Here is a 27,864-nt window from a genome sequence, read left to right on the forward strand (position 1 = left end):
CTTTGAACACAAGAGAGTAGTAGGTTGGCAGCCAAATCTTCAAGCATTTATTCATTCATGAGTCATTCATTCACGCATATTGATTGGAGCTGAACGTGTTCCAGGGACTGAGCCATGAACTTTCGTGAACCCCTGTTTACGCTGATCCTTCTACTTGTTACCTACTTTTCCTCTTCTCCTTCTATCTCTTTCAATACCCCTAAATCCCTGGTGAAGTCCTACTCTTCTTTCAAGGCCCAGTTGAAATGTGACCTCTTATCTGAAGCTTCCCTGAACTCCTTCAGGCTGAATTAATTGCTCCTTTATCTGTGCTCCCAAAGGAGTTAGTTCATACATTTGTAAAAGCACTTATCACATTGCATTATAACTATTTGCATATCTGTGTCCTTTCTGGGCTTTTTTTTTTTTTCCTTTGTGGCAAGAACCATATCTCACTCATACCTAAAACTCTCACTCTCATCTCATACTTAGATCCCTCCTGTCATCACAGTACTTGGCCTGTGACAGGAACAACTTAAATACTGGGTGTTGCTTAAATAAATTTCTTTCTCTTTAATTTTTATTTATTTTTGACAGAGAGAGAGAGAGAGAGAGACAGACAGACAGAGCCTGAGCGGGGGAGGGGTAGAGAGAGGGGGAGACACAGAATCCGAAGCAGGCTCCAGGTTCCGAGCTGTCAGCACAGACCCCAACGCCGGGCTCGAACTCACGGACTGTGAGATCATGAACTGAGCCGAAGTCAGACGCTCAACCGACTGAGCTACCCAGGCGCCCCTGGCTGTTGCTTAAATATCTAGGCTTCCTCAATCCTTCCTTGACACTGCCTTGAATGGTGAGGAGATGTAAACAATCATATGCTACGTTTTGCCATCTTTTCTCGATGATTTGTTAAACAAATCCTAATGGGACTGTGCTTCCTTAGGGAAACTTCTATAGCCCAAATCCTTAGTGCGTAGAAAAAACCCAAAACAATAGAAAAACACAAACTTTGCAAAAATCAGGGCAATAAGCAATCTGAAAAAGCAAGGGGGAGTGCAGCTATCCTTGGAAATTAGGCTAGGTCACCGAGGAAAGATCGAAAAAAAAAATAGCACAAGAGTGTAGGGACATATTCAGGGGGACAAAGCGCAAAAGAAACAGAAATATGTTATTATATAAAGGCAACATAAAGATATTCTTAAATACTATATATCAAGTAGATTTTTTTTCTGCAATAAAAACATAAAACCACAGTCTATGAAAAGTAATGTTTAATAGGAAGGATTTGGACTCCACCCCAACCTCATTGTCACTGTTCCTCCCTTGAGGTTACTTACATTACCTTTGAGGTTTAGTTAAATTTGTGGCTTGCTCATACCTGAGGGATATTTAAGAATAGACAGGTTTGAGTCTGTCACAAAATATCAACTCTCATAGGGGAACATTGCAATTATCTAGCTTGATCTGAGACCCCTAAATGATAACAAAGCTCTGTGTAACTCTCAGATTCAGATATCCTGTTGAACAGTCGGAGAAAAATTGAGCCAACCTAATCTAACCTAGAACCATCTAGACATCTCAGATCAGTCTCGGACTGGAGCATGATTAGTGGTTTGGGGTTATGCGCTGGAGGCAGCTTTACTGATACTCCCCAGAGCCATAATGATTCTGTTTCAGGACAGCCCTTGGCCTCTGTGAATGTGGCTGAGGCATGGGGTTGACTAGAAGGTCCCTACACCTCGGCTGTGTAACGAAGGCAGTTGTTTGTTCACGGTTTGTTGTTAATGATCGGAAAGGAGGACCCCGGGCTTGCCAAATCGTGCCCCTCATCTTGTTATTTGTTTTTGATGTGCTTCCACAAATCGCTGCCCTAGACTGAAGAATGTTGACTCTTTGGACGAAAATTAAATGTAAATAGATTGTATCCATTCAGCAGGACCAGATGACAGAGAACCTTGTTGATTTAAGGAGGAGGCAGGTTGGATTTCGGCAGCATTTGTAATTCTGGTATTTAGTCCTCGTGAATGATGAAAAGATGTTTGAACTCTGAACAAGGGAAAATATTGTATGTGTTTTGAAAGAGAAAGGGAAGAGTGAGCCTTTTGAATAGGTTGGCTAGTTTAACCTCAGCGTTCAGCTAGTTACAGAAATATGATATTAATCTGTGGGACTCTCCAGGAGAGTAGCAAATCTGGCAGTGAGTGCAATGACTAGGAACACCAGAACAGTTTGCTTATGTGGCAGATTGTGTATTTAACAAGAAAGCAATGGATGAAAAGACTTTTGTCTACGTTTTGTATGGGGCCCTCTCTGCCCAGATTCCATCTTCGCCCTGTCTCCATCATGTTCATTACCTCTTTGGAAATCTCCTGCTCATCCTGTGAGACTCCACCACCACCATCTCATTAGAAATTTTCTCAGGTCACATTAATTTCCTCTGACACTGTGACTAGAAGAATAATGTCCCTACCCCCAAAGATGTCTTCATCCTAATCCCCAGAACCTTCACTGGCAAAAGGGACTTTGTAGATGTGATGCAATTAAGGATCCTGAGATGGGGAGATGATCCTGGATTATCTGTTTGGGCCCATTGCAATCACCAGAGTCCTTATAAGTGCAAGAGGGAGGCAGGAGTGCCTCAGTCAGAGTGATATGATACGAGAAATGCTCAAACAGTTATTGCTGGCTTTGATGATGGAAGGGGGCCACACACCAAGAAACACGAACAGCCCCTAGAAGTTGGAAATGGCATGGAAACAGATTATCAGAGTTTCCAAAAGGAATGCACTTGTGTTAACACCTTGATTTTTTTTTTAATCCCAGTAAGATCTATTTCTGACTTCTAACCTCCAGAATTGTAAGATAATAAAGTTGTGTTGTTTTCATCCACTACATTGGTGGTAATTTTTTCCAGTGGTAATGGAAACTGATACTCCTTGGCACAATTTTTCACTCTTCTTCTATGCATCCTTACTGTCACACATATATCTACCAGCACATACCTGACACTATCACAATTTGCTTATGGAATATCTCCCCACACTTTCTTCCCTTGGCCACTCAACAGTAACCAGTGTCTTACTCATCTTTGTTTCCCCAGTAGCCTCCCCAGAGGCTTCAGATGAGTCCAGTGTCCCACCAACCTGTCCTAGAAACACGAGAAAGACTCACCACAGATTCACGTGTCTTAAGGACGTGCTCAGATATCCTTCTTTCCCTGTAAGAAGCCATTTTTCCATTGATATTCAACCCCTTGGTCCTGACTCAATATCCCTATTCCACTTGAAGTCTTGGCTGAAATGCGGAGTCACAAGTCTCTGGCTCTGACCTTTCACCCTGTTTACGTCTTCCAAGCCCATACTGCATCCCCAAGATCTGTATTAGTAGGGACAGCTACCTTCACTGTCCCTCTTACTCCCTGGTTTCTCAGTTTCCTGGGAGTAAATCAGTCACTTGAGGCAAGTGAATACCAAGGAAAATTTTGTCAAATAAATAGGCAACTGCGTAATTTTATCCCAATGACATAGTAGGTGGCGGGGTAAACAAAGAGATCCAAGTATTTCTATGACTTTATAAGGTTGCAACTGTGCAGTTCCAGGGTTGTCTCTGATTTCTTACCCTTCATGACTTTATCAATGATGTAGATGAGGTTTGGTGCTAAGTGAGTTTGTAGATGATATTAATTTACTAAAATATTCAAGAAATGATTTATGGTGATTGCAGTGCTGTATTTCTTCTTGTTTTCAATCAAAGCTCATGTTAAAGATCAGTTTCTTTTTGGTTATTAGAGAGATGGTTTTGTGCGCATCAGGGAAACTGTAACAAAGGGGCACATAGCATAGCATCTACCCCGGCACATGGAAAGAATAATTGCTTAATGTAAATACAGCTTTATCATCAAATTAAGCAATGATAAAATTATATACTGTGTTTCTTTGAAATATTGCCATAAACAGAGGTATGATACGGAAGAAGAAACATGGCCTGGTGATTCAAAAGAATACTGAAAAGTATTTTCAGTTCTGTTCATAACTTTAAGACATTTAGTTCCTTTAAGCCTCCACTTCCTCATCTCAACCTGAAATATTGAGAATCTACTCCCAATTCCACCATTCTTTGACCTCTAGCAACCTGCAGGAAATAACATGACACAATTAGGAAAACTGTTCATATCGGTCCAAGATCCAATTTCATGTTCATGTGCAAAACAATTTTGAAAACCTTGAAAGACCCCAGTAAGGAAAACTCTACAAAAAATAAATTATTGGAAGGTAAGCTTTATAAAGGAGACTAGTGGAACCTCTGTTACTTTGTTATTGGAATATGTTGAGTAGGCTTTATAACAAAATTCGATTCAATAAGAGATCAAGAATGAAGATGGATGGAAGACCCTCATAAATCAAACAAACAAACAAAAAACCAAGAGCAACATTAGCAATCCACTGACTTAGACTTTTTTTTTTTTAAGGTCTAATCTTGAGTGTGGCTCTGTACTACTTTTATTTTCCTTATAGTACTTACCACAGACTAGGTAATCTTGAGGAGTAAATGGCTCATTTCCTATCATTATCTCTATGCTTATGTCAGGCAAAGTATGTGTGGGTATGTTTGTATGTGTAAGAAATGCACCAAAGAGAGACATTTCTTTCTGAAACCTGGAAATTATCCTTGTGGAGTCAAAGATAACATCTGTACAGGAATTAGAAAAAGGATCTTAAGGTTGTATTTCATCTGGGAGCCTAGCTGCCCCAAATACCCAGATCCATATTTACGTACGAGTTCCAATTACTTTTCATCTTGTAGACAATCTGAAAAAAAATATCATTTGTACATGAGTTCATTTTAAAACCTAGCACTAGATATTTGTTTTGTATTTCTGGTAAACTGAGAGTATATCTCACTACCTGTTTGGGGAGGGCTAAGTATAGGAATAGTGTTTAGTGTGTAAAATCGAATTAGATTTCGGGAGAGACTGTGACCTTTACAGATGAAGGTAAATAGCGAATGCAATTTATTTCTCCATATTATTTCAAGATTTTTTTCTCACAAAAATTTTAATTGTTTTAACTAGCAAATTTTAATTAAAAATTGACACGGTGATATTTTAAAGTGTGGGTTAAATGGGAGCCCATGTAGAAGGCCAGAGCACATATTTGCTTGCCTCTGGGGGCTATAATGGGATGACTTTCACATTTGAGCGCAAGGTAGATCTGTTCTCTATCATAATAGGCCTGGTTGCTGTAATATTTTACTCATTTTCAGCTATAATAAGCTTTTGAGTATCCGAAGCTATAAGGTTTGTGTTTTTCCTCCAATTTGTTTTAGTCCAAGGGTTCTCTGATGGGGTAAGGTATGAAACAGTGCACAGGAGATTCTCAATATTACTTTCCTCACACCTGCAGTTTTTGAAAAATAATCTTTTTCCCCCCTAAAAATAAAAGTGAAATGTTTACAAAGACCTAAGGAGCTGATTTTTTTTCCCACCTGAACCACTTTACTGGATTGAGCTGAGTACTTTAGAAGCAGGGGGTAAGGCAAAAACTTACTTTAGGAGATTTAACAAGCATTTGCCAATGGAAACATATCTTTGTATGTTTCCCCCTCTTGAATGGTTTATTGAAAACCGGTTGGGTTGAGTGTCTAAGTGCTTTTAGTGAATCGTTCTGGTTTGCTGTTTACCTTATATTACTCCATGTTTAATCATGACATTTAACTCTTTCCTCAGCTCTGTGTTTGCTTGAGATTTATGCCCATATCATTTTCTTCACATCTGGTGAACACGGACATAGCCGTCTGTAGGGATGTCACTGGCCTTTACTTCCTCTCCCTTCATATAGCGACTATACCTTAGATCTTCTTTAATCTTAGAATCTACAGTCTGGGTAAATTCTAAACACACATCAGCCTAGGACTTATAGTGTCCATCCCGCAGTTTATTTTCTGATTCCTTGAAAAATCTTTCATGGTAGCCTGGAAGTTCTGGGGATTTTAAAGGACCACATGAGACCTAGCTCTCCAACCCTGTATGTGCTCTTGTAGTTCAATACTCTTTTGGGTCTTATTGACATGTTGTTTATCTGTCAAAGATTATTGAGACTGTAAGATGTAGTTGAATTCTGTCTCCACGCATGATCTGTCTAAAACTCTGCATGTTTACTTCATCCCACAGTGAAGTAGAAGCAAAGCATTTCCATAAGCCCCTCAGCAATGTTTATTCCTGACCACCTGTCTGCTACCCTTTAAAAAGTTTGAGTTTTGTCATCTTTCTGTATGGTTTTCCAAATGACCTAGAAATGACATTGATGTGATATTACTACTGTTATTAGAAAGCATGAAATGGGTAGCTATCTTACATGAGGCTCAGTGCATAGATGTTGGGCAGGATGGGTCAGGAAAGAGCAGTAATCAGTTCCTCAAAAATGCACAGCCTCATTGAGAAGATTAAAAAAAATGCATATATAAAAAGCATGAAATAGCATTTCTTAGCTTTCCACTCTCTTGATTAGGGCAGATCCTTTATTATATTACTGAACGATTTTAAATTTACCTTAGTGTCACAGAGCAAGTGACACATTTTTCACACCCTACATATTGTATCTCAATAACTGATTTCCATGATAACTGTGGGAAATGTATCATGGATTTGCCATTGGAATAAAACCAGGCAGGAGCATTTAAAGTATCTTGGTGAGTGAGAACTTAAAAAAATTACTCAAATATTAATGTGAATTCCTCAAATATAACTGTGAATTGCATGTTTTGTTGTAACTTACAGAAAACAAAAACAAAAAGCACACATACACTGTAAAACTCTAACCCAAATCAGTAATTATGTCTAATGACTGTCATGTAGTAACAAGATATACTGCAAATAGCCAAACATAGAGTAATTAACCCAAATATTCTTTTGATGTTCTTCAGTTTGTGGTGTTAAAGAATTTCTGATACGGTTTTCATGTCAGTGACTGGAGGGAAAGAGGAAAAGAGAGAGAAAAAGTATACAAGTAATTACAGGAAAGCAAAGGGAAGGAAGGAAAGGAGAAATTCCCCACAGCTTGAAATGTATTAAGGTGAGAAATTGTTGTATGTGGAGTGCTAAGTAGTTTGGAATTTCCGAACCTCTTACAGATTTTCTCCACTGTTAAAGGAAACATTCCACTGAAAGATGGTGTGCCCTACTTTGTTTAACCGCTGTTTTCCACTGACACAACGTTATTGTCATCATAACCTTTGAGCTCCTCTGTTTTGGCATTTCTAACAGGACTGTTTTCTAAGTTGGGGGCCCCTGGGAGGCAAATTCTGCTGAGATGTCCAAGTACCATTTTACATGTGAGGCGCGGCTCCCGAATTCCTCCTGGGTTCGCCTATTGTTGCAGAGAGAGACTTTGTAATTACCTAGGGATTATAGCAGACTAGGAAAAGCCCAAAAGCAGCTTTCTTGCAAATCAAGAATGTATTCAGCACAAATTTAGGGAGAAGCAGCCAGGAAGTGAGGCAGGAGTGTGTGAAAATGTGAAGGGTTCAAGTAGAAGGTCCTGCCTGAAACTCCTAATTAAAGAAGTGAAAACTGCTTTTAAAGAATGTCACGGACCGTCATTTGTATTCTCCACCAAGAAAAGGGTCTTGTGAGGATTGTAAATGAGGCGATGGCACCTGCCCAGATACCCCGGGTTTGTCCTTTTTTTATACTCCGAAAGTAAAGAAAATGGAGCTTAATGGTACATAAATAAAAATAATTAAATACAAGATGGTGGTAGTGGTGCGTTACCTGAATTAATATACAAGATTAAGAGGCCAATAACCCAGAAACAACTTCGTTACTTTGGTCTTTTCTATAAATTAGGCAACTTTCTCAGAGTGGAATAAAGCCCAGCTCTCACTCTACCATTTTGATTCCAAATTTAAAAACAAAACCTGCGTTATGGATTATGTTTTCTGGTGTTCTCTTTGACATACGGTTCCAGCACACTTTCGTACTGAAACAAGCCAGATTATCAGTTACACCTCTTCTGGGTATGTCTTTTTTCATTTAACTTAAAAAAAAATGACTTCTTTTTCTGATTGATTTCATAACCCAAGCTAGAATCGGTGATTAATTTAGAAGTGTTAATTTTTTGGGTCCTTGGGTTATCTCTCTACTTGCAGAAATGTTGATAAATGCATGGAATGATGAGCCATATAGCATCGAAAGCCCGTAATGATTTGCAAAGATGTTACAGATTGGGTGATTTTGTAGAAATAAAGGGGGAATTGAACTCAGAAGAGTAACAGGCAGAGAGAATTCCAGCTATGGCTAATAAACATGGTTTCTTTTTGGGAGTGGAAAGCATAGGTCAAATTGCTTCCTACACTGTTGCCTATTTAACTTGCCAACATTTGATTAATAATTTAAGAGAAAATCAGAAAAAAATACTGAATTTCTTATTAGGAATTATCCTTTCTGTGCTCGTAGAAAAGTCAGCTTTTCGTTGTCCCACCATCTTTTCACCTTTGTCTTCCCTTACCTGGACTTTGACAGCACTTTGCCCTCTCCCTTTGACTTACGAAGCGCATCCAAAGGCTCACGGGCAGGCCTTAACATCACATATTCTAGACACGCTGATTTTCTCCTCCTTTGAGCTTATTCAGAGACTCTATTCCTTTTCTACCAATCACTTGTTACTTAGGGAGATATACCCTCCCACCTCTAGCTATTTTACATACGGAAACCTCATCCTCTAGCCAGAACAAAAGTCATGTGTTTGATATCTGCTAGAGCAGCGTTGCCATATGGAAATACGGTAAATCACATGTGTAGTTTTCACTTTCCTCGGAGCTGCTTTTTATGTCATTTTATTCCTTTGTCTTCAAGTTTTTTATTTCAATTTCAGTCAGTTAACATACAGTGTGATGTTAGTTTCAGGTGTGCAGTATAGTGGTTCAACACTTCCATAAGTCATCCTCCTCGGGGGCACTCCTTATTCCCCATCACCTATCGCCCCCAGCCCCCACCCACACCCCCTCTGGTGACCGTCAGTTTGTTCTCTATAGTTAAGAATCTGTTTCTTGGTTTGCCCCCCCTTCTCTTTTCCCTTTGCTTGTTTGTTTGTTCGTTTTTAATTCCACATATGAGTGAAATCATATGGTATTTGTCTTTCTTTGCTTGACATATTTCACTTAATGTAATACTCCCTAGTTCAGCTCCTTTTTAACAAGTAAAAAGAAACAGGTGAAACTAAGTTTATTAATACGTATTACTTAACTCAAGACATCTAAAGTATTATTTCAATACATATAAATTACTAATGAGATATTTTACATTCTTCTTCTGTACAAAGTTCCAAATGTTGGTGTGTGTTTTATATTCATAGCACTTCTGGATTTGGAGCGCTTGATAGCTCCCTGTGGTTACTGATGGCCACATGGGACCATGGAGCTCTGGAAGGTTATTCCCTAAAGTAATGCATCTAAAAAACTCAGATACAAATATTTTATTGATAAAGCTAGGTTATTCGTGAAATAAGAATGTGCTTGCTTAAACCATTGAATCTTTGTTGCAATTAGATGTTTACTTGGTTAGAGCTATGCTAAAAGTAATCTTACTGGTTATGCCTTACTAAGATATTTGTTTTATTAATAATTTTAGAGATAGGTAGGAATGTATTTAGAAAATATTCTTCATATTTCAGAGTTTAAAAAAAAACTAATGTTATATATCTTCGGACAATTTAATCTGTGTTCTGAGATTGGAAGATACTGGGATTTGAGGCCATTTTTTTTTAAGTTTATTATTTATTTTGAGAGAGAGAGAGAGAAAGAGAGAGTGTGAGCAGGGGAGGGACAGAGAGAGATGGAGAAAGAGAATCCCAAGCAGGTCCCATGCTGTCAGCACAGAGCCCCACGCAGGGTTCGATCTTAGGAACCGTGAGATCACGACCTGAGCAGAAATGAAGACTAGGACACTTAACCCACTGAGCCGGTCAGGCGCCCTGAGGCCATTTAGAAATGGATTATAAGAGAAAAGCCGGGGTCTGCAAGATACAGCATTGCTCCTCCATAGGTGTCCTGCTGGGGAAACCATGTGCCACAGTGGACAATGGTAATGAGGTGACACAGAACAGTGAGGAGACTAGACAGCAGTCTAGCGCCGTGCCCTGTGCACTAGATGTGCAACCTGGTCCCAGGTCTGCCACTGATTGGACATCTCGGCCACGTGACTTAAATTCCCTGAGTCTTGATATCCTCTTTTGCAAACTGAGGATAAGGGTAGCAAAGCTGCTGTGATGATCAAGTGTGTAGTAAGTGAAACAATATATGCAGAAGCAGCCTATGCACAGAAAGCATGAGATCATGGAAGATATTATTGCTACATGTAGATTCTGATATTTCCAAACTTGAGGAACAGGGCACTGGGGACTGGATGAAAACAGACCCTTCTCACCCCCCCAGTTTCGTAGGGCATCATTTCGAACTTTTCAAAAGTTAAAGGGAAAGTGAATCCATTTTAATGAACTGCTATAGTCATGCTTATATTACCACAGCACCAAGTGGTCTTCACTGCCGTAGATAGAATAATACAGAGGGGCCACCTGGGTGGCTCAGTCGGTTGAGCGTCCGACTTCAGCTCAGGTCATGATCTCACGGTTCATGGGTTCGAGCCCCACGTCAGGCTCTGTGCTGACAGCTCAGAGCCTGGAGCCTACTTTGAATTCTGTGTGCCCCTCTCTCTCTGTCTTTACTCCACTCATGCTCTGTCTCTCTTTCTCTCTCAAAAATAAACATTATTTTTTTTAAAAAGAATAATATAGATACAAAATATATAGGCAAACTATAAAAACCCCGTATTATTTAGAAAGATATGATATGCTTTTGGAAATTTTAAAAAGGAAACTTCACCTGGATTTTTAGTAAAAACCGTCTGTCAAGGTCTTTTGAAAACTCTGTTCAGATGTTCAGATAACAGCAACTGCATTTCTGTTTTTTTTCGGATTTTTCAAAAGACAAAACTGTCCAAATTTATTTGGAAGGTTTACAGCATTATCAATAACTTTACTGTTTGTCAGGGAGGCATCGTGATTAAAACGAATTTCTAAATGGTATGAATCTCCATGATTCCCATCCCAAGACTGGCCCTGAAGTACGAACACCTCTAGCTCAGAAAGCAACGCTGGGCTTTGTAACTTCACACTGTTGTTCGGGTTAAGCAACTTGTTCTCCCTTGGAAGATATCCAGAAGCTACAGTGAGGGCGGGATGGGGGGTCGTTTGACTACTGTGTGGATTGAGCTGCGGGAACACATTCCATCAGTACTTTGCAGTCAGTACCGCCTGCCTATTTGCTTCTGAGCGCAATAGTCTATGGTCTATAAAGCACTAAATGGTTGGGCCTTCACCACTTAGAGATCAGCCTCCTCCCTGGGCAACTTCAGGGCAATTGTGATCAGCTGGAGGACTGCTCCTGTATTTCCCAGCTGCCATTTACAGCGAACCAGAGAAGGGCTCTTCCAAGGAGGGCCCTCTCTCATGGACGGCCTTGCCTTCCGTTAGCCAACAAAGAACTAATCTGGTGAACTTCGGGGCATGGCAGAAAGCCCATCTTTTAATCAGAGCTGAAAAGCAGAGATTTTTACTCTTTAAAAAGAACAACGCATTGGGTGGGAACCGTCTGATTCCTTAAAGCATTACAACAAATTGTAGTTTCTTATTTCTTGCCTTCAGCCTTCTGCACTCACTGGTTTACAACTCCACTTCCTTGTTTGACCTTATTCTCACCTTTCTCCCATTTAGAATGCAAAAGGTAGAATGAGAAAGAGATTTGACTGAATGCTAGATCTTGGTTTTGAATTTTTCAATTTGAGATTTGACCTAATACGTAAACCTTTACACATATTCATTTGTTTATATATTCCTCCAACAAATTAGAATTGGGTGCTTACTGTATGTAAATGCTTCAGAAAGAGTAAAAAAAAAAAAAAAAGAATCCTCTATCTTGATGTAAGTTGTATCCTATTTAGAAAACCAGGAGATAAACAAATACCCATACTACTACATCAAAGGTGAGTAAGTACAATGAAGGAAAATAAAGCAGGGGAGGGGGTGGGAGATGTAACTCTGCGCTAGAATGGCCTAAGGGGCTTTCTCGGAAGAGTTGATATTCGAGGGGAGAAATAAAGCCAAAGGTGTGAGCTGTGCAAGCATAAGGGGGATACCGGGTGCAAAGGCACTAAGGTGGGTCCATGCTCAGTGTGCTTGAGTCATTCTGGACTGGCTTTAGTGGACAGGAAGGAGAAGAAGTGCAGTCTGAGAGGTATACAGCCAGGGTCAGGTTAGGTAAAACCTTATGGACTCTAGTAATAACTTTGTAATTTACTCTCAATGCGATAGTTTCAAGTAGGAACGTTGATGTGATCTGTGATTAAAATAATCTCTGAAGAAGAGTCCGCAGGTGAGGCAGAATGATAGGCTGCTGGAGTCGACAAAGTGAGAGGTAATGGTCCCTTGGTTTTGGGAGGTGGGAAATAGATTCAGGATATATTTTAAAGGAGTGTCCAACTAGATTTACCGGTGGATGAGATTTGGGATGTTAGAGAGTGGAAAGGGTAAAGGATGATTACAAACATTCTGTCACGAAATTAGTTAATATATATCCTTTGCACAGCTATGAGGGCACTAAGTACTATATAGATTTGCTGAGAACTAGGTAATAGAACAGTGTTTATGAAAGAGAAATTTGGGGTGGGGATAATCACTTACCGTTATCCAATTTGCAATAGGAATGGCCATACAGTTCCTTTAAATAGCAAGATCCTTTGGTGCAGTTAAAATGTGATTCAATTATTATGAAGTCCATTTAGAAAGAATTATTCAAGAACATGAATAAAATCCACTTTCATTTAACACTGGGAGAGAGTAGCAAAGGGTTCACTTTCTCCTGCCATCTAAAGACATGTAATCAAGGTAATCATACATAATTGTTGGACCCAGGACAGTATATATATTGCTTTGGCAACCCTGACACTCATACCCCTTTGCACTCCTCAAAGTGCCTTGGTTTGGACAGTAAATCATACGTTCATTCTCCCACACAATGTAAATATTGAAAATTCCTGCAGAGCAAAAGAAACTATCAATAGAATGAAAAGGCAACTTAGGAAATAGAAAATATTTGCAAACCATATATCAGATGAAGGATTAATACCCAAAATATATAAAGCACTTCTACAACTCAATAACAAAAACAAAAAACAAAAAACAAAAAAACCCAAAACTATCCAATTAAAAAAAAATGGGCAAATGACCTGAATATACATTTTTCCACAGACAGTCTACAAAGGGCCAATAGGTACATGACAAAGTATTCAGCGTCACTCATCATCAGGGAAATGGAAATCAAAACCCCAATGAGATACCACCTCACACCTGTGATGTGACAATGGCTAATACCCAAAAGATAAGAACCTGTATTGGCGAGGATATGGAGAAAATAGAGCACTTGTGTACTGTTGGTGGGAATGTAAATTGGCACATCTCCTATGGAAAACAGAATGGAGGTTTCTAAAAAAATACAAAAAGAACTATCATAGGTAACTCTGTTTTGAACTGGATACCCCTGGATCTTAAATAAGGTAATTGTACTTAGTAATAAAAATAGACTTTATATGGGCGCCTGGGTGGCGCAGTCGGTTAAGCGTCCGACTTCAGCCAGGTCACGATCTCGCGGTCCGTGAGTTCGAGCCCCGCGTCGGGCTCTGGGCTGATGGCTCAGAGCCTGGAGCCTGTTTCCGATTCTGTGTCTCCCTCTCTCTCTGCCCCTCCCCCGTTCATGCTTTATCTCTCTCTGTCCCAAACATAAATAAACGTTGAAAAAAAAAATTAAAAAAAAATAGACTTTATTAACAAGGGCTGGAAACTTGAACCTCCTGGGCATTATACCTCAAGAGCAGAATTAGGGCAAGCCTCCTGCACCGTCAGTTGTGAAGGTGAAGTAAATAAGTCAACTTAATTAATTGACTAACAGAGTAATTAATTAAATCACCACACAGGATATATGAGGATTCTGATGCTTGTACAAGTGACTTTTTGTCACCTAGTCTTACTGTCTATGCTCCTTCTTCAGATACTGGCTTCTTTGAACATAGCCAAGTTTAATGCTAACTTATTCTTGGTGCTGACCTGTGCCTTGAACCCTATCAGGAAACCATGAATGACACCCCCACCTCCCACTTAATAATGCCCAAAAAGATTAGTGGTGTAGGCCATGATCCAGATAATTATCATATTATTATTGTAATTGCTACCACTAGTGTCCTAATAATATTCACTGTCACCATTAACAATTTTTTTAAAAGTTTACTTATTTTGAGAGACAGAGACAGCATAAGTGGGGGGAGGCAGAGAGGGGGAGAGTCTGAGAAAGAGGGAGAGAGAATCCCAAGGAGGGTCCACGCTGCTACTGCAAAGCCTGATGTGGAACTCGAACCCACCAAACCACAAGATTGTGACCTGAGCTGAAACCAAGAGCAGGATGCCTAGCCAACTGAACCACCCAAGCGTCCTGTCATCAACAATTTTAAGAGCTATATGCTGTAGAAGAAGAAAAAAGAAGTGTATGGCTCAGTTCTTGGCTCTCAAGAACTAATAATGTGCAAATAGTCATTGCTCATTATATTTGATTGATTCACATTCCTTAATAGAAGTGAATTTAAAATTATAATGAAGGCTTACAAAAGGTCTCATTTTTAGACAAGTAATATTACATGACATTTTGTCTTTCAGCTGGGGATTTCAGGGAAGTTTATAAATATTACCTTGATAAACTTCACCAAACTCCTTTCGGGTTGTTATGTATAAAAGTAATTTGCAGATAGTTAATAAAGAAAAGAGCCTGTATCAAGATCAAGCGATCTGCCCCAAGTCAAATATAGCTCTGGGGGTGCCTGGGTGGCTCGGTCGGTTGAGCGTCCTACTTCGGCTCAGGTCATGATCTCACGGTCCATGAGTTCGAGCCCCACATCGGGCTCTGTGCTGACAGCTCAGAGCCTGGAGCCTGCTTCCGATTCTGTGTCTCCCTCTGTCTCTGACCCTCCCCCGTTCATGCTCTGTCTCTCTCTGTCTCAAAAATAAATATTGAAAAAACTTAAAGCAAAATAGCTCTTGCCCTGTTCCTTCCTGTTGGCTATCACAGCACAACCTACCACCACAACGCTCTATAAGTTGTTTTGTTAAGTATCATGTGATTTCAAAATGAACTAGTGAAACAATTACAAGATACTTTAATAGGCATGTCTTTCAGATTAGAATAGTGAGGCTTACCAAATGTAAAGTGCTAGTTGTTCAGCTATTTTATCACCACATGCAGTGTTCTTTTCACGTTTGGAGGAAGATAAGCCAATGAAGTATCTGAGAGACATACAGTTCAACAAAACTATTTTCTGTGACTCTTGGATTAATGGAAAACTAATAATATCACTTATTTTCAGTAGCAAACATTATTAGAAAGTGTGTATGCATCTACAGTTTTGGCCATTGAATTTTATTTGTAATAAGCTACGGAGATCTTAAAAGCACCCTAAGGTTAATCCGGTTTTTATAACATGGGGTACGTTTAATACGGCAAACAGTGGTTCCCCAATTTTTTCGCTTTCACTAGCAGAGTTTTATATACCCAATTATCTACAAAATAGGGCGCATTTGTCTACCTGCAAATTATTGTTTTGATACTATTTTAACTCATTCAGAATAAGTCATTTTGCAGTTGATTATCAACTCTCATTTCCCCTTTGGACATTTTTCTTTTTCTTCCCCACATCCCTACCTCTCCCTACCTCCACCTCCGATGAGTGATTTGCTTACCCTTACTCGGAGCCTTTCTGTGCAGCACCCTTCCTATGTCTGCTCATGCTCCCTATCTTCCTAGTCCTCCTTCCTGCTACCAAACCACGGGCTTTTATCCATATTTGGAAGAAGTGAGGAAATAAATCCCTTCTCATTTGTTGGTGTTTCGTGAATGCTCAACATAGTTGGGTGTTATGAAGAATACCTAAAGACTTAAAATGATCTCAAACCAGTTGGTCTCCAGTTGGCTTCATGTATATGTCTGTTTCCATGAGGATTGGTTTCTAGAGTATCCCTGACCTCTCACCTCTAAAAGTAAATGGTACCACTCAGCAGATACGACTCTAACCATTTTACATAGATTACCTCCTTCTCAGTCACAACAACCCAGAATCTGTACTATTACTGTTCTGTCAGTGAATGTTGGGGTAAGTAACTTGCCCAAAGCCATCTAGTAATCATAGTAGAGCTGAGATTTGACGCTTCGTCTGTCTCCTTCCACGCTTCCAACTATTGTCTCCCTATAATTTTTCTATCCACTATGCTATATTCTCCCACAGAAAATAGTGGCCTATTTAATCTACTTCTGAAAAGTTATGTTAAAAGCTATTGTATTTACAAGGTAGGGTGGAAACCACTAGGTTTCAGCGGGAAAAGAAACGTGTTTCCTAATTATTGGGACATAATTATGCTACATGTTTGAATAGCGATTTGCAGTATTTAGTTTTTCATGTTTATTACCTTGTTCAACCTTCACATGCGCATGTAGTAAGTTATAGGAACTGCATTTTACAGATGAGGAACCAAGACTAAGACCGATAGGTTGACGCACAAAAGGACCCCCAGCTAGTGTTCTGCAGAATTAGGATTCAAACTTTCCTCTTCTAAAATATGGCTAGTATACTTTCCAGTATACTATGATTGTCTTACATTAAGCTGTCCAAAAATACAGAAACTATAAATTTATATCCTGGACATCTCCCCCAAATGGGAGGGAGAATCTTTTTTTAAAGATTGCTTAAGGGAAGTGAGAATTTCTGATCTGACACCAATCACTCAGTGAATCTTCTCTGCACATTTTGGACTTTCTTCCATACTTATCAGTAACAGATATGCAAACACTGAAGGAACATAGTTGGTCAAGTGCTTTGCTATTTTTGTAACTGTATGTTACAATTCATATTGCAATATAGGGGATAGAGGAGGTGAGGCTCATAAATGCCTTGTGGCCAACTTCTTTCCCATGTCATTCCCCTAGAGTAAGTAACAGCAGTTTCTAGCGATGCTGACTTAGGACATTAGGATGGAAAGCTGACACTGTCCATTAGGATGAAGCACATCTGAACCCAGGTTTTACAAGGCGCATAATCCACATAAAATGGCACAGACCACTTTACGCACCTGCCCAAATGTTCTTGGCACCTCCTGCTGGTCCCACTCTAGAGACTACACTCCTGGCAGCCCTTCCAGGCTTGAGCTGCCCCAGAGCAGGCTTATATCATTCCCAAACACTGTCGCTGTTGCCTCAGTCCCTGATTCCTTCTTAATTTTCAGCTTCCTCCAGATGTGAGGACCAAGCTTTGGCACAATCTCGGACATGCTTACGGGGGCAGGAGGCATGAAAGTTCCTGAACCCAGATCCACTGGGAAACCTAACCCTAATCCCTAGCCTGAACTCCTATGGATTTCTGTCCTCCTTCTTAGGAAAGAATCTTCCCTTCTAGTGCTTTGTACCAAATATACAGTGTAAAATGAGAAAGAACAAGGGCATTCCAGAAACACCAAAGTTTCATAGGAGGGCCCGTCCACAGGGATTTCACAAATTACGTTGGGTGGATGCAGAGAAAGATTACGCTACATAGAATAACGTGCCACTCATATCCTCAGAGAGTGCCTTTCTAATGATTTTAGGGTGGTAAGGGAACAGAACTGAGTAAACACAGGAGGTGAGCCTTGTTGGGTTGAATGAAGCAAGGCAAAGAGAAGAAACAAATATTAGTAACGTGTGATTACATAACATTTGCTGTGGGAACAGCAAGATTTTAGGTTTGCGTATGCGTGTATTGTCATTTAATTGTCATTCCCTGCCATGGTGGTTACTTTTATTATACCTATTCTGAAGACAAGGCAATTAAGTCGGAGAGAAATGAAATAATACCCCCAGGAATTGGCAGAGCGGGGGTCATACCCGGCACTCTGGAACCACCACTCGTGGATTCCTCTCCAGGTAGGAAACCAAGCCGAGGGTGTTGAGTAACTTGGTCATTTCAGGGGCACAAAGAGATGTAAAGGACTGGAGCAGGTGGTAATATGAGACAGGACGCTTTAAAGGCAAAATGAGGCCATACCACAAGTTCCCTCGAAGCCTGACAGATGAGTTGGGACTTGAGTTGATTTATTTTATTTCTTAAGGACGCTCCGTTTTTTAAGTCAGTTTACTTCAACTAAAAACAAAAACAAAACAACAGTTCGCCTATTCCACTCCAACCCGCACCCCCTCCCCCAGCCACTGTTAATCAATAATCTGTTCTCCGTATCCATGAACTTGATTTGTTTCTTTCTTTATTATTTATTTCACATAGAAGAGAGAACATATAGTATTTGCCTTTCTCCATCTGATTTATTTCAGATAGATATTGAGGACCCATTTTGAGTGTATAGGATAGTAACCTGATCAAAGTGATCTTTGTGGACATGAGCTGTTCGTAGGTCATATTGGAGAAGAAGCTGGAAGAGGGTGGTACTCATTTTTGACACTTTTTTAAGCCTAAGGAAGTATAGGAGTTTGTATTTCTATGGCAATAAGCGTGTTTAAATGCCAGTTATCTTAAGAATGTTGAAAGTTGGTAAAAAGTTTATTCCTTCGCCTTCCCTTCTCTTCTCTATCTTTCTTCTTTAGAATCCATGGAGAGCCTGAAAAGATGATTCTGTATATCTGATCTTACCTAATTTGCGAAGTAGCTAAGAGTGGTTTTCTTGGACCACTGGTCATGGACGTCATACTATACCATAGCTATTCCCGCATAGATTCCCTCCTGGATTTCAACGGTTGTCTGGCGTTTTCTTCAGAACTTGATTCTCCTTGCTACTGACACCTCTTCCGTTCACACAAATTCAAAGCTCTAAGTCATCTGTGATACGTCCTATATCCAGTCCTGAAATCATTTCAACATTTCTACAGTGTAGCTCCTTTTCTTGCAGCCACATCTCTTAGGGGACCCTGTCCCTCTGTGCCTGGATTATTGTGATCCTTCTATCAGATCTCTCCATCTATCCTGACCTCCTCCTTTCCATTCTACATGCTGGATTATTTATTAAAACCATTTTTCTGTCATTTTGTTTTAATTAGAATTCTTATGGCTGAAAGTGATAGAATCCTCACTCAAATTGGCTTAAGCAGAAGAAAAAAAATGGGAAGGCAGTAGTTTTAGGAGGCTCAGAGAGAGGTTTGGCGGACGAAGCATCTGGATGCAGGTGTTCAAGTGATACCATCAAAAATTTGACTCCTTCTGGGGCGCCTGGGTTGCTCAGTCAGTTAAGCGTCCGACTTTGGCTCAGGTCATGATCTCGCAGTTTGTGGGTTCGAGCCCCGCATTGGGCTCTGTGCTTACAGCTGAAAGCCTGGAGCCTGCTTCTAATTCTGTGTCTCCCTCTCTCTCTGCTCCTCCCCCCACTCATGCTCTGTCTCTCTCCTTCAAAAATAAATAAAAACATTAAAAAGAATTAAAAATAATAGACTCCTTCCTTATCTAGGTTTCTTGTAAGCTCAATTTCCATATCTTTCCTGTGATACCTAGATGACTACTGAAATCTCAGGTTTAAGTTCTCACCCAGTTCAGTTTCAGCGGAAAGAGAACTTCTGTTTCCACCAATTTCACCCCAAATCCCAGATTGGGCCTTGTTGTCCCGATTTCATTCATATGCGTATTCCTGACACAACCATAGCAAGAGAAATAGAAGTACCGAATGGCCAATGTGGGTCACACACTCTCCTCTAGAGCTGAGGGACGCCAGTTTCCCTTGTGAACTTCACCAACTGAGGGTGGAAGAGGAGGATTCCCCAGTAGAAAAGGAGGATGATTCCACCAGAAGGAGGATGAATGGTGCCAGAACAAATAACAATTACAATACACATACAACACTCCTCAAAAAAAAAAAACAAAAAACAAAAAAAAAACCAGTCATTTCCTATTGCTAGAGAGTAATTTCAGTAACATCGTAGAATTGCAAAGCTGAAAATGACTTTGAAGTTCATTTTATCCAGCCAGCTCCAGAGAAATCGTATGGAAACTGGTAACAAAGTCTAGCCTAGGACCAGATATTTTGCTTCCAAAACTATTCTGTTAATAGTTCCCACACTGGAAATCCATGCTGGTCTTCAATCACCCTTTGTAAACCTAAGCTTTACTTATCTACCTTACTTCTTGCTATTCTCCAGTAAGAATTGCAGACCAAGTAAACTTCACTTTTCAATGTTTCCTGGATATGCCTTGTCCATGTAGACTTTTGTGTCTTCTGTTTCCCATTGTAATGAACTCCTCTCTTTTGTTTTTATTCTCACCCCACATATCAAGGTTTATTTTCTCCTAAGTTATCATTGGCCTTTATTTATTTTTTTTTTTTCTATTTCAGGGAGAAAACTAAAGTAGTAAGAGAATTTACATAAGCTCCCATTGTGCCGTTTTTCACCTACTGTCATTTACTCCCTTGTGTGATATTTCTTCCTGCTTCTAGAGATCCAAGCTCCTAATTGAAGGATACGCAAAATTATATCCTCTCTTTTACTCAAGTATATAACTTACCAATTCTTCTTACTGCTTTTTCATAAGTGTTTCTCCCTGTATAGGTTCATCACTATCAGTTTCAAAATCAGTTATTATTTCTTCCATTTTATAATATCTACTTTGACCTTATTTCCCTCATCTGGGTTTCCATATACATAAAATCTATACTTGTTAAGTATTTATATTGGCTGATTCTAATTTATCTTTTGTCAGTTTATCTTTTGCCAATCTCAGTAAGATTTTTGCCACCATTATGCCAATTAAAATAGTCTATAGTGAGAAAAACTCCTGAACAGAAAAGTCTTTTACTTCTATAACCACAAGTCTGTTCAAGTCTCAGTATTGAGTTTAAAAAGAAGAGAAAACACACTTTGGTGGCAATATTTCCCTTACTAAATAGAAGAGACTCTTCTCATTCCTCATTTTACTTGACTTATCAGCAGCATTTGACATTTTGGATCGCTCGTACCTCTTTAAAACACTTCCTTCACTTGGCTTATAGTGCCTCTCTGAATGACCTTTCTTTAGATCTATTTGATTAGTCCTTTTCTTTCTAATGTGAGATATTGGGTGCTTACTCAGCTCAATCTCAAGATCTCTATTCTTTTTCAGTCTACATTCTTTCTTGTTGACTTTATCCAGGATCATGGGTTCTAGATGCCAATGACTCCCAAATTTATATTTCATTCCTAAGCGTTTCTTGGAATCCATATTTGTGTGTCTAGCTGTGTACTTGACATCTTTACTTCACTATTTAGTTAACAAACTTAACATAGGCAAAATTAATATTTGAACTTCACCACTACTCCCTCACCCAGCCTACTCCTCATTCAGTCTACTTTGAGTCAGTTGGAGGTATCTCCACCTTTCTAGTTTTTTAATGGCTTACATTAAAAAAAAATTGACTTCTTCCTTAATACCTCTTATACTCTCATCCCATATCCAGTGAGTCAGTAGAATATTTAGGTTCCACCTTCTGAGTACCTCTAAAATCTTAAAACTTCTAATCACTCTGTGGCTATCGCCCTACTCCAAGCCACCATCAGCTCTTTCTTGGACTAATAGAATAGTTTCTTCATTCTGTCCTTTCTTCCCTTACAGCAAGGTATTCTCAAAACATCATGTAGAGTATTCCCCTCAGAACATGTCACTTTCTATTTAACACTTTCCAAAGACATCTGGTTTTGAGCAAAAGCTAGCATTGTCTCTATAACCTGTATGCCTCTTGATAATCTTGGACTCAGTACTCTACAAACTTTTCTACTCATCTCTCCTTGTTTACTCACTGACCTTCTATTTTTTTTTTTAATACTGCGGACATGTTTCATCTCACGGTCTTTCTGCGTTCTTACCTCAGATATTCGTGTGGCTCACTCTCTCACTTTGTATTCTTTATTCAAATACTATCTTCTCAATGAGAACTTTCCTAACCATTTCATCTAAAATGGAAACTTCTCCCCACCTATTTTTATTACCCTCACCTGTATTATTTTTTTTCCCTTGGTATTTATCCAAGGAAAAAATGTTCTATATCTAACATTATACATATGTCCCTTCAACTGAAAGCTATACATTTTTTTCTTTCTTTTTGTTTTTTTGTTTTTTTTTTAAACTTCAATATACCCAGCATCTGGAACAGTGCTAGATATAGTCTGTATTGCTTGAATGGATAGACTAGTCTAAATCTCAATGGTCCCTACTTTCTCCTAACTTCTATAGCTCTATATAATGTATTTGGAATGCAATCATAGTCTGTCCTTTTTTAACTTCTCTTGAGAAAATACCCTGGGATTTAGAATTTGATTACAAACTTATTATTTAAACAGAAAATATCACTGTGCCCTTTATCAACCTCACTTACCTAATTCAAAGTTTCCTGCAAAGGTGAATGAATAAATGAATGAGTGAATGAATGAATGGTAAATCCACTACCTAAGTACAGTAGGGTTGGGGAAGGATACTCTGTAAAGGCCCATAGTGTGAAGGGATAGCATAGGAGACTGGAATCTAAGAAGAATAATTGAAAATTGAAAATTAAGGCAAAGGAGTTATGGGCACAAAACACAGGAGTCAGGCTGCATTATGCCATCTCAATGAAATAAGTGCATTTTATGAAATACTGTTGCCCCTGATGAATTCCGCGCTTGATCCACACGCCAGCTTCTTTCAGTCAAGTCTTCCTGTTTGTCAGAGCTATGTTTGGTCGATGCCAGACACCGTTCTGTTAATTTTAAGAAATGGAAACAATATAAGCAATTGAGACAAATAACAGACCTCAGAATGATCATTGTGCTCTTTTCTCAGTTACACAAATGTTGCTACTCGATCACTTCTTATATGCCAAAAGGTTAGGTGATATAATTCTGGAACAAAATGTAAACTTAGATAGACTAATTTCCAAGTGCCTCATTCTAGAATAATAAAATTTAAAGTGGAATCCTGGAGTATGTTAGATTCAAGGTGTGTGTGTGTGTGTATGTGTGTGTGTGTGTGTGTGTGTGCGTGTGTGTGTGTGTGTGTGTGTGTTATATGTATGTGTATGTGTATGTGTATATATGTGTGTGTATGTGTATATAATTTTCAGTATTGGCCGAGGATGATTTATTTAAGTAGGGTCTCCACACATAGGCTATCTCATTTCTCTCCTTCTATATGGTTTAGCAGACTGGTCAGAAGAGAAGAGGCGTGTGTATGTAGGGAGGCTTGCCAGAGAAGGGTGTTTAGAGGGTTTGGGCCAGTGAGAAGGTGGTGTAATGAACAAAATCAAGAAGCAGTATTTATCTTCTTAGCATGCAAAAACAGAATACACTGAGAAAAGCTAAGGTTTATTCTGAAGAGATTGGTCAGTCCAACTCTATAGACAGGCTGCTAGAAACGTCTACAGAAGGCGTAGAGAAAGGAATCCAAAAGAGGGCAAGAGATGGTGTGATGGGAAATTGGAAGTACAACTCCTGAGAACAAGAAACTTGTAACAAGTTACACGAGGGCTGATGACGTGTTCTGGCATGTAGAGCTGAGAGTTCCGTGGCCATTCACGCCTACCCCCCCCACCCCACCAGTCACCCGGAGCGTGGGGACACCCTCGGCGCGTGGGGCACTATACCACTCACCTACCTGCCTTATGCTCTGGGTTGCTGTTTCAGATCACCATTACATCTGGTGGTAAAAGCCAAGGTTTTGTATCAAAAGTGATGCCACTGAGATCTATGAACTTTCTACCCGATACTCCTTAAAGCGTATGCTGACACTGAGTCACCCTTTCCTTATTTTTGCAGTAGTTTCAGATTGTCTACACTTGCAAGTTTTTGGGGTTTTCTTGTTTTTGTTTTTTTTATCATCACCCTAGCTCAGGGACTTTTTAATTGCACAATATGAAGCGCAGTCAAGCTGCCTTCCACCAAAGACAGGCAGTTATATTATCCGCATGTTCTGGCATGGTGCTGTGTCCAATCTCTGGCATGTCCCCATTGTTTTCATTGTTCTCTTGAAATTGTATCTCTTTCATGTATCCTTCAGATTCTCAATTCACCCCTTGCCTCGAGACATCACTTCTGAAACTGTACCATGGAGACTGTTCTCATTAGGGGTAAGGAGTAGCTCTATTTCTTAGGAAATTACAGCATGTGTCATTCTCGGAGTTATTGGCCCCACCTTCGGATCAGCATTTCCAAGAATCAGGCTCATTGTTGAATGCGCTATTCAACACCATGATTAGGCCCCTATTCTTTCCAAATCAATTTCTCTTCAGCTTCTTTTAGCTGTAGAGGGTTCTTATGTCTCCCTGCTCAGACGACGCCCCTCCTCCTCACAGATCTCATCTGAAAACACGAATTTTCTATCTTTTCTTTGCCTCTTGATGCCTCTCCCTTCTGTTATTTAACTTTGCAATTGTATTACTTAACTCTGTCAAGTATCTTGACACACAGCTGGCACAAAAGCTGCAATCCATTTTAAAGCTCATCTTATTGTTGGAGACTCCTCCTGGATTAAAGATCTGTGGTTCTGCTTTGTGTATAGCACATTCATAGGAACTTCCATGGATAAGAGAGACACAAGATTTAATACAACCCAATGTTAAATCTTCTGATGCTATATTTAGGTCAACATAAGGGTATTAACATTGTACCTGTGCAAGTGTAGACACATTCAAATGGCTAATAGACAACATCTCGGCAGAAGATTGTCTGTTATGAAAATACCAAACCTTTCATAGAATTTCTATCTTTTATCAAAAAGTTACTGTACACTGAGCCATTTAGCATAGAAAAGAAAAGATGAAGAGAGCAAGCGAAAGAGAACACCTGAATTCATGCACGCTTCGTTTTGCCCTTAGCCGTCTGAAAGCCCACTCAAGACCACCTTGCTGTTTTCACACCAGTTCTAGGATTGCAAATCAGTGCAGGCGATGCTGGTTCACTGCAACTCTAACTGCGTTAATCATAACTCTTTTTACCCGTGGTTTGAAGCATTCAGACTCCGCTCTGAGTCACTGAAGCAAAATTGAAGCATCTGGGTAGAGAGTCAGAACAGCAGAGCTAACATCAATGCAACACCCCAGTGGCTTACACCAACCCACACTACAAAGGCGCCATCAGTCCACGGTTGTTGAGAGGCTGTAGACAAATCCAGATACAATGACTTGTAAAAATTGGCTGGAAAACCACAGTGATGACACCAGTCATTTTTCCTATGGCTTCTTTTTAAAAATGTTTAAGTCTGTTATTTATTTTGAGAGAGAGAGAGAAAGTGCAAGCATGAGTGGGGAAGGGGCAGAGAGAGAGAGAGAGGGGGAGAAAGTTCCAAGCAGGCTCTGTGCTGCATCAGCACAGAGCCTGATGCGGGGCTTGAACCGATGAACTGTGAGATCATGACCTGAGCTGAAATCAAGAGTCAGACACCCAACCGACAGCCTCCTCATTTTTCCTATGATCTTAATTGAATTTCTGAATATGTGTCCATGCTAGTTCAGAATACAATTCTACTTTTTTATTCTCAATTATTATATGAGTCCTCTAGTTGTTTTTCTCAGCGTGCGCATGAGCAAATTGACAGCTTGAACTGCTTAGTGTATGGAAGAACAGTACTTTAAAAAATGAGAAAAAAAAGATTTATGGTGCGCCCCAGTTAATCTTTGGGCACAAGAATTATATTAAGTCACCATTATTATTTAGCATCATCGATGCTATAAGTATATGTTATGGAGTCATAAATCATACAATCCTATGTTTATGTCTTGTTCAATTAAGTGGTCTGAGTAAGATAATATTGTCTCAGGTTTTATTGTTGTTAATTTGCAGGCTGGCGATGGACTGTCATTCTTTTGACTTCTAGATTCCTTGTAAGTAAGTATATAATTTTTTTCTAAAATTGAGAGCTGCTAAAATGTTCTATTTATCTGTCTTTCCTTGTTTATATAGAGCATAAAAAATAATTCCAAGAGGAATAGTTTTTCCTAAGTAATTCTTTATATTTGCTAAGAGATTCTTGGTGAGTTTACAAATTTGGTATATACGTGTGTTCTCTGAAATTCAGTGTCAAGAAAGTAACCCTCTGAAAGCTTTATGGCAACCAAACTCCCAAAAATCTTTTAATAAATAATAAAACTTATTGTGAATGCTATTGTTATAAATTAAATACAAAATGAACTCCAGTTAGAAAACTTCAATTAGTGAGTAACACATTTTCTTCTTATATGTATGCCAATCACCATTAATTCACTTTGTGTTCATTGAAATTACAGTGATCATAATGAATTTCTTTGGTATTTATGTGGACAATGCATGCCCTTTTAGGAACACAATTATAACTTGATAACAATTAATGTACATATTAAAATAACTATTTAGAACCCAATTAGGACAATATCTTTTTTAAAGCATGTATGTTATGTGCAAGTGAATCATTGAAGTGGCTGTTCAATATATCCCCAAGTTAAAACTCAATACTTGAAGTATTACACAAACTGCTGTAAGGTTTAAATTGTATGGCATCATATTAATATGATGTGGATATAATCCACTGGGTATTTATGTTGCACAAATTATTGGTGTGGCTGTTGTTCAGTACCTTTCACAAACAGGCACTATCAGACCAGATCTGTGCTAGCAACCTCTCACCGGAAACACTTCTGGGGATGGGAATGGAAGCAAATTGTTACAGCCTCACGGCTTCTTGTCCTCGCCTTTGGCCGTGCTCTGCTTCCCAGTGGTGATCCTAGAAGAACGTAAAAATGGTATCTTAAATTTGAGACAAATTAGGAGTCTTCTAAGACACAACACTTTTTTTTTCTCTCTCTCTCTCTCTAAACCTTCTGGGGAAGACTAAATTGAATATACTAATTGCATTTATGCTAGACTTCTGTTATTCTTAGCATTAGGATATCATCGTCTCCTCTACTCTAGACTGGCCTCAGTCATTATTTGTGTACCATGAGAGACTTGAATCAGCATCTCATTGGCTATATTTGCTATTTCAAATCCAATTGAAAGGATGCTGGTAAGGTCAAGCTCTTTTGAAAGGTGTGGGTTGTTATGGCAAGAGAACAGAAGGCTTCAGTAGGGGGGAGATCCTCGAAGGTAATACCATTTCACTATTTCATACTCATGTGCTTTTTAATTTTCAAAAACAAAAGTCCATGGGAATAACACAACTACCCTCTATTTAGTACATTAATAAGGTGTGAATTTCTCTGGCCAAGTAGCCCATAATGAACCTTAAATGTGTAGATTTTTATACACATTAATAAAAAGTGTTGAGTTTGGGTAATGTTAACACGTTGCAATTGGACCAGACGGTCTCAGGTTCCTAAAACACACTACAGCATCCCTGTGGTTTCATAATCCACACTCGCATCTCTAAACATATTCGGGCAATAAAGAAACAGACAAAAAAAAAAAAGAAACAGACAGAGCAGGTTGGAAATAAGTCTTCATGCTCTCAGAATGATACAACCATAGGGAGTGAGGATGAGTACAAACTCAACAGCCTTTTAAGGAAGTAGGTTCTTTTTTAAAAGGGGACAAAGACCACAAAACATACAATGTTATTATTGTGAATTAATTTTGTAGTCATTATAGGTGTACTATACCAGTTCTGATTGTGATAAATTTGTTTGGAATCCATGTAGTTCAAACATTTATTTTTAGAAGTGTTTGTCACTTTAAACTAATTAAGCAATTTCCTGGTTTTAATGAATTTACTGCTTGGAAGCACTGACTGTAAATTTGCGAGGCCGACAGAATAAACCAGCCCCTTGGAGGGTAGTGCTAACTATCCCTGTGAGCATTTCG

Source organism: Felis catus, chromosome B1 (genome assembly GCF_018350175.1).
Source record: "Felis catus isolate Fca126 chromosome B1, F.catus_Fca126_mat1.0, whole genome shotgun sequence".
Taxonomy (NCBI): Eukaryota; Metazoa; Chordata; class Mammalia; order Carnivora; family Felidae; genus Felis; species Felis catus.